The sequence below is a fragment of the Vombatus ursinus genome, unplaced genomic scaffold (assembly GCF_900497805.2).
Source record: "Vombatus ursinus unplaced genomic scaffold, bare-nosed wombat genome assembly UNPS02014832.1, whole genome shotgun sequence".
Lineage (NCBI taxonomy): Eukaryota > Metazoa > Chordata > Mammalia > Diprotodontia > Vombatidae > Vombatus > Vombatus ursinus.
In genome coordinates, this window is record NW_020954610.1 from 64,937,161 (window position 1) to 64,945,666 (window position 8,506).

Consider the following 8,506-nt stretch of genomic DNA (forward strand, 5'->3'; position numbering starts at 1 on the left):
ACACACACACACACACACACACACACACACACACACACACACACACAAAGCTTAAAATTGAACTGAGACTTCTGGGACAACCTGTATCTGTAGCATTTGCTGTAAATATTATTATGGAGACACCAGGAGCAGGAGCTCCAACCCGTCCCTTGAGAGAGGAGGCAAAATGCTGCAGGGCATTGACAGGCCTTTGCTAAAGATCTAACAGCATAGGGGCAACTAGGTGGTGCAGTGGATAGAGCACCAGCCCTGAAGTCAGGAGGACCTGAATTCAAATCCGACCTCAGACCAAACACTTGACACTTACTAGCTGTGTGACCCTGGGCAAGTCACTTAACCCCAATTGCCAAAAAAAAAAAATCTAACGGCAGTCTCTCTACGTGTATTTCTACTAACCTTTCCAGTTTTCCCACCAAGCCCTCAACTCATCCAACTGTTCCTTAGCAGAGCTATTTGAAAGAGAGTTCATTATAAGAGACATGAGCTTCAACATTCTATTCCTTACCTTCTAGTTGTCTATGTTTGGAAATTCCCAGATGCAGATCATGTGATAGTAAGTTGAACAATGTATCATGGGAAATTGTTTCTAATAGCCTCTTGTCAGTTATTGTAGCACATAAAGGAATTTGGAATCAATACTAGGCTCTACTTGCCCCACGGCCAATACTTGGCCTCTCCCCTGCCCCACCCCCTTTTGCTGCTCTTCCTACATTTAGTCCTAGGAAATAACAAATTCCATTTACTAGTTGCCTCTTGGGTGGGATCATGGCTTTTAGAAGTGGCTCAACAGTCTAAATTGCAGTTTGTAGGAAGGAAACTTATAAAAATTGTATGATATTGGTGGGTATGGACTGAACCCCATTGAAGTGGTGATGGGCAAATTTTAGAATTTTGAAGATTTGATACAAATCACACTGGGGAACTAGGTTTAGAAATTAAGCTAGAAAGGAAGGTTGTTTATGTTTGGGGGGCAATAAGCACTGAAATTAACAGTGGAACAGTTCTATTTCTGGCCCTGAGGTTGAGTTTTGCCTGGAGGTTTGGATGAAGGTTCATGCAGCTAGGCTTTTCATTTATTTATTGATTGATTTTTAGCCGAACCAATAAATAGCTCTAAAATTCCTCTTTCTCCAATATGGCCAAGTCAGAAGGGTAGGAATTAGAGAGAAAACATACCATACAGTATTGAAATCAGCATTTTAAAAGTGAAAAGATCATTAGACCTTTAAGAAAGAACACAGGGATAGAGGAGGAAGGGTTACAGAGTTAGAGGCTAGATGGCACTTTAGAGACCAGACAGTCCACTATTCCCCAAGATGAGGAAACTGGGGACCAGAGAGGGAAAATATTTTGCTCAAGGTCTCCTCATTAATAACCTTTAGGATTTGAACCCTGGTCCTCTAGTTCCAAATCTATCTCACTCCACTGTGGCAAGCTGTCTTTAATTCATAGAAGAAAAAGAAAAACATCTAGCATTTATATATTGCTTTATAGTTTACAAAGTACTTATCATATGTTATGATCTTTGATCCTCACAACAACACTGTGAGGTAGGGTCTTTTATTATTCCCACTTTGTAAATGAAGAAACTGAGTCTGTGAAGGGTTAAGTTACTGGCCCAGGGTCATACAGCTAGGGATTGTGGCAGGATTTGAACTCAGGTAATACTGACTCCTAAGTGAATGCTCTGTGCACCATCTAAAAGGTGCTCCTAGGATGAGAACAGTGACTCCTTTCTATTTTTCTGCCTTGTCCCATTCCCAATTTGACCAGATTTTACTGCAGCAGTGATTCACTGAGCATTCCCCACCCTTTTATGTCAGAGGCCAGGCCAGTGCTGTGTCCAATACAAGAACAGTTTATTTTGGGCAAAGTGGGTTCCAATGTAAATGAAGGGATGTAAATGTAGTAAATCATCACCATTAAAATGAGAATGTGAAATAAAATCTATTTAACAATGTTATGCTCTTCTTTTCAGTTATCCTGTGTAATAAACATTTAAAACAAACACGGGAATATAAAATTCCTCAAATTTAGCTTAATTTGAGGCCTATTTGTATCACTGACCCCCTGATAATTATAAAATGATCTCAGTAAGGATAGATAGAGCCAACTCCCATGGGAAAATATCAGGTCAAGTTCCTTGATTTCCTTGCAAACTCTCCATTTAGGAAGGTTGAGCTGGCCCTGTACACATATGATATTTAGGTTTAAAAGAAAGAAAGAAAAGATGCAACTGAGCTGATTGAGTACTCCTTAGGAAAAGGTCACAGGGTAGTATAGACCCAAGGCTATATACATGGCACGCTAGCAGTTTAAGTTTAATAGAAAGAAAAACACCAGGTTTAATATGATCCCAAGTAAGGAGATGCCAAATGACCTAAGAGTTTGCTTTTTCTTGAGTTACAAAATTTGGTTGACACCCCTTGTTTAAATTTAAATTTATGGCAGAGACAATGTTTATAGAAGGCTTTTCTTTCAGTCACATGGAAATCCTACCAAAATGATGATGTTCCTCCTGGGGCCATAGAATTGTTGAGGGCTTGGCTGGTTGAGGGCACTCAAGTCAATGTTTTTCATCGTGGTTTTTCTCTTCCAAAGACAAGAAGGTAGTTGTGGGATTTTCTTCTTGTTTCAGAAGCCTTCCCTGTTATGTGATGGCTGAATGGATTGTTGTCTGTGTTGCAACATACTATATTTTAGTCCATGTAAATGAGAAGAAGGAGATACTACCAGAAAGAACCCTAGACTTGGAGTCTGAGGACCTAAGTCCAAATTCTGGTTCTATTGCTTATTTCCTAAGTGGCCTCAGACACATCGCTTTGCCTTTCTGGGCTTCAGTTTCCTCCTCTATAAAGTGGAAAGGAGGAGAGTCACACTAGATGACCCCTAAAGGTCCTTTCAGCTCTATGTAGGAGCGTTTTACTAACAACTGCCTGGATGCTAAGGTTATGCGCAATCACTCCATTAATGTTTAGGTAGTCTGAAATGAAAAAAAAAATTATAGCTTTGAAATAAGAATTATCTATTTTTTAAACCATTGAATATATGAAATGTGGGAATAGAACTTTTTTTCTTAACTGCCAATCAGTAGTCTTTTTATTACACTAAATGGTCACTCACAAATTTCTGTCCTTTTCTAGTAGTAGGTTTTCTCCATGTCACTAATGTAATCCCACTTAAATTTAGTCCCCTGATACATATTAAATGACCATGGGGTACCACTAAGTCATTTCTTGAGAGAAGAGGCTTCATTGACCTCAGGGTCATCCCTAAGAGAATAGAAACCTTGGGAAAAAACCATTCTGTGTGAGAATCCCCTTTCTCTTTCATCTGTATAACATTTTTATCTAGGTAAAATCTGGTTAAAACAAATATCAAAAGCAATCTTACTCAATGGAATCTGGAGCAAACCCCAGGAACAAGTTGGTAGGTAGATATGTTGCGGAAAGGGAGTTTTAACACAAATGACATTTTAGGATATTACCTACTATGTGGGAGGTATTCAGTAGTCACTTAGAAAGCATTGAGGGAAATAGAAGAGAAATAATACTATTCTTGTTTGGATTGGGTTGGAGTATATTATCTCTGAGATCCTGTCAAATTCTTTGATTCAATGATATAGTTTATTTTTCCCAGAGCATTTTCTGGAATTAAGATGACTTCGACAAAAACAAAGCAAAATATAAACTGAAGCGCTTAGGGAGAGCTCTTGGGGAGTTTCCATCCCTATTCCCATTTGAAAATAAGGATTTCAGATGAGAAAGAAAGAAGATATAGATAATCTGTTTAACTTTACTTATTCCATCTTTTGGTCAGATTGACATTTCCCATATGTCTATTGCTTGGAGATTTTTTAATGGGAGAAGAAGAAAGATCACTTTCATTTATCATTTGTCTAAAGTGATATAGTCATAGACCTACCCCAAAGCAGGAGAATGGACCATATGACTTCCCATGTAACTTAACGCCTTCCAGCCATGTAACTTAAAGATTGTAACATTTCCTCTTCTAGTATATCACACATTTAAGTTATTACAGCTGACAAGCAAATATTCCACTCTCACAATTCACTTCCTGATGTAGAATAGTAACAATAATAATAAAAAGAAGAGAATGCCTAAATATATAACAGATGCATAAGAGAAACTGGATACGAATGATTGTGGATAAAGAACTGTCATCGCCTCCCTGACAAACACATTCAACTGGCATCTGATAAATAATTTATATGGGAACATAGAATGTAACCCTGAGTAGGTTGAACCAGCATTTAACTAGAAGGGAAAGGCTGTCCCTCACTGTTGCAGACTCCATAAGATTGCTTCTCCCTGCCTCTTACAGATTTCTGCCTTTGTTTCTGTTGGACCATTGAGGGAGGTATGTACAGGATAAGCCTCTGTGACTGATTGATCCAGTGACCAGTGGACCCCTCCCAATTAGTCATGACCCTCAATAGGAGGAAATTGGAGTTGTTGTTGTTGTTGAGTTTCAGTCATGTCTGACCCTTGGTCACTGTATTTGGAGTTTTCTTGCCAAGATATTGGAGTGGTTTGCCATTTCCTTCTCCAGTTTATTTTAGATGAGGAACTGAAACAAACAAGGTTACATGACTTGGCCAGGGTCACACAGCTAGTAAGTGTCTAAGGCTAGAGGGGTCCCCATTTCATTCCTTATAATCAGATCACACTGTGCTACTCAGCTGGGAGCATTCTAAATGCTTAGCCAAGGACATAAGGAGGATTCTGTGGTAAAAAGATAGAGTCACGACTTTGGAAGATGAAAATCTCTCCAATTTTACAATTTCCCTCAGTAATTCATTCCAGAGTGTAATAACTTATTTTCAGGAAATGGGGATGATGATGATTGAGGTGAAAATGATAACATTTATTTTTTATGTCTAATTTAGATCTCTTACATGATTGAATATTCCTCTTATTTCCTGGAGTAGTGATGAAGATATCACTGAAAACAGAACCCCTATCTTTCTCTTCTCATGGCTTTTTCCTACCACAGACTTTCCAAAGGGATCCTCAACAATTAATTGTGATAGCAGTGCAGTCCATAAGAGAGCTGATAAGAATGCAAAAGGGGAAAGGTAAATTTGAGTGTCAAGATATGAGGTCAAATGCTGAGAGAACTTTCCTAAAATTTTAGATGTAATAATATCCTTTGAGGTTATTCTCATCTAAATTTGGGATTGAGATATCGACTCAATGAACTTCTTTACATCACTTTTCACTTCAGAGGCTATCAATTTCATTCATTTAAACAGGTATTTGTTAAGCATCTACTATATACTGTTATTGTTGTAGTAGGACAGCTAAGTGGTAGAGTGGAGTGCCAGGCCTTGAATCAGGAAGACACATTTTTCTGAGTTCAAATCTGGCCTCAGACACTTACTAGCTGTATGACCCTGGGCAACTCACTTAACCCTGTTTGCTTCAGTTCCTCATCTGCCAAATGAGCTGGAGAAGGAAATGGCAAACCACTCCAGTATCTTTACTAAGAAAACTCTAAAGGGTTGGACATGACTGAAAACAACTGAACAATGATAACTATATATTAGGCATAATATCCTTTCCATATTCCAAAAACTTCCATAAGCAGGTCAATCTTATCATCATTTTCCATGCAGTCATTACATTTAAGCAGTACAATTTCCCCCACTGGGAATCCTATGATACCAAGATTGGACTTCTTCCAAGGACAGCAGAGGCAGCTTGAAGTAAGAGATATAGTGTTAGACTTAGAAGGAATACCTGGGTTCAAAAACCACTTCAGACACTAGCTATGTGACCCTAGGCAAGCCATTTAACTACTTTCTGCCTCAGTTTCTTTGTCTGTAATATAAGGGGGTTGAAATCAATGGTCTCTCATGCCCTTTCCAGCTCCAAATCTATTATACAATAGTCCTGTGGTAGTCTGGTGTCTGGTAGAGAAGCTTACACTGGGAAGAAAGGCCTGTAGTAGTCTACCACTGCAAAACTGATCTTTAGCCCACCTCCCTACCTCAGCTCTCCCTTTTCTTTAATTCCACCTTCACTGGGGCTCCTTGTACTCCTCTGGGTTGCCTAGTGTCCTTGTGTTCTCTTCCTTCTTTTTTCCAGCTGTCAGGAGAGATTCTGACAAATTCATTTACTTTAGGGTATAAATGACTAACAACGTACAACAATAATAGTAATAATTACCAGAAGAGCTAACATTTACTTAATCTTTCACAATTACAAAGCACCTTCAGATAAATGATCGCATTTGTACGTGGTGCAAATATTATACTTCCCATTTTACAAATGAAAATATCAAGGCCCCAGGTAATTGAACTGCCTTGTTTTCAGTCACCCAGCTAGTGAGCTGTAGAACTTGAATCCTGGTCTTATAATTCCAAGTTCAGTCCTCCAAAGTATTACCAAGTGATGAGTACTTATTAAGTGCCTACTATGTGTCAGGCATTATATTAAGCATTGAGTATAGAAAGAAAGGCATAAAACAGTCCTTATTTTCAAGCACCTCATAGTCTAATGGGGATGCAAAAAAAGTATGGGCAAGCAAGCTATAAAGAGGACCAATTGAAGACACTCTCAGAAGGAAAGCACTAAGTTTAAGAAGGACTTAGAAAAGCTTGAGACTTTAGTTGAAACTCAAGAGGAACCAAGAGGAAATGATGAGGAGAGAGAGTTCCAGGTATGGAGGACAGGAAGTGAAAACACCCATTAGGGAGATGGAGAGTCTTGTTTGAGGAACATCAAAGAGGCCAGTGTCCCTGGATCTCAGGGTAAGTGGAGGGGAGGAAGGTGTAAAAAGATGATAAAGATAGGAAAGGGTCAGGTCATAGAAGGCTTTAACAGCCAGACAGAGGATTTGATCTTGGAGGCAATGGTGAACCACTGGAGTTTTTTGTTTTTTTGTTTTTTTTAATAGAGGAGCAACATAGTCAGATTTATTTAGCAACTGAGTATAGGGTGGATTGGAGTGGAGAAAGACTTGAGGCAGGGAGACAAACTAGCAGACTTTTATAATTTTCTGGGTAGGAGGTAATAAGGGATTGCACCAAGATGGTGGCAGTGTTAGAAAAGAGAAGGGGGCATATATGAGAGATGATATAAAGGTAGAAACAGCAGGACTTGACAGCTGGTTGAATATGGGGGTGGAGGTTTTGAGCTTGTTGACTGGGAGCATGGTGGGAAGTTAGGAAGAAGGGAGGGTTTGGTGCTAGTGGCAATGAGTTCAGTTTTTGACATTTAGAAATTAAGATGTCTATGAGACATCCAGTTGGAGATATCCAATGAGCACTTGGAGATGTGAGACTAGATGTTAGAAAAGAAGTTCGGTCCAGATACAAAGATGATTCTCAGATCTATTTATCCCATGTATATTTGCATGTAACAGATGATGAAGTTTTAAGCCAAAGCAATGAATATCTAATTATAGAATGTAGGGTAAATGTAAGCTTATAGAAGAGGTATTTTGGTGTAGTACCTTCTGTCTATGTAAGCAAGCCACAAGCAGCAGCAAACTAGAAATTTGTATTTCTCCTTGTCAAAACATTCAAGTGTAATGAAACCTAGTGTTGGTTGCAGATGTAACCAACCCTCTTTTGTTTATGAAAATTCCATTTTGATGCATTCACCTTCACCATCCAAGATGACATTTCAGTAAACCTTGCTCTGATTTAAAGGGAAAACTAAATGCTTACAACTAGTGAGAATAGAAACCTGAAAAGCATAATGAAAACATTTCAGGAGCTTTCTCATATCTATTTAATTCCTTGACAAATCAGTAGAATTTGGAGAGAGGTTGCTTTGAAATTGACAACTTCCACTCGGGATCACAAAGAATTGTACAAGTCGTACTTTATTTTTACATCCCCTAATGCAGTTAGCCTATTGCATTGTTCCTTACTAGTAGGAGTGAGCAATGAGTTCAGGGATGATGCCTTCTCTAAACTTTGTATCTTCCCCAGCACAGGGCCTTGAACAAGAAGACATAATATATACTTGTTAGATAGGATTGTCTGGTACACAGTAGGAAACATTAATAAATGTTTGTTTGTTTGTTTCTTCTCTGTTCTAGTAGGAGTGAGCAATGAGTTTAGGGATGATGTCTTATCTAAACTTTGTATCTTCCCCTGCCCCTTCCCTCGCACAGTGCCTTGCACAAGTAGACATGACATATCCTTGTTAGATTGGATTGTCTGGTACACAGTAAGTAAACGTTAACAAATGCTTGTTTTATTATTAGATTGGGATAGATGATAGAAACATAGAATGTAGAGCTAGAAGGGAGCTTCAACACCCACTAGCCTAGATATTTAGGGAGACATGTCTCATAACATCCAAAAATATAGGAAAAGTATATTGTTCCCATCTCACAGGTGAGAAATTGAGGCAGCAGAGAATTTAGACCTGACAGTGACCTCGGAGATCAACTAGTACAATCCCTGAATTTAATAGACAAGGAAACTGAGGCCTGGAGAGGTTGAATGACTTGCCCAACATCACACAGG

At 38.8% G+C, this 8,506-nt stretch overlaps 1 pseudogene; it reads right to left on the minus strand.

Annotated features, from left to right (window-relative positions):
• The window catches only part of LOC114025879, a 16,519-nt pseudogene extending 13,939 nt beyond the window's left edge, over positions 1 to 2,580 (minus strand).
• Between the last annotated feature and the right edge of the window lie 5,926 nt (positions 2,581 to 8,506).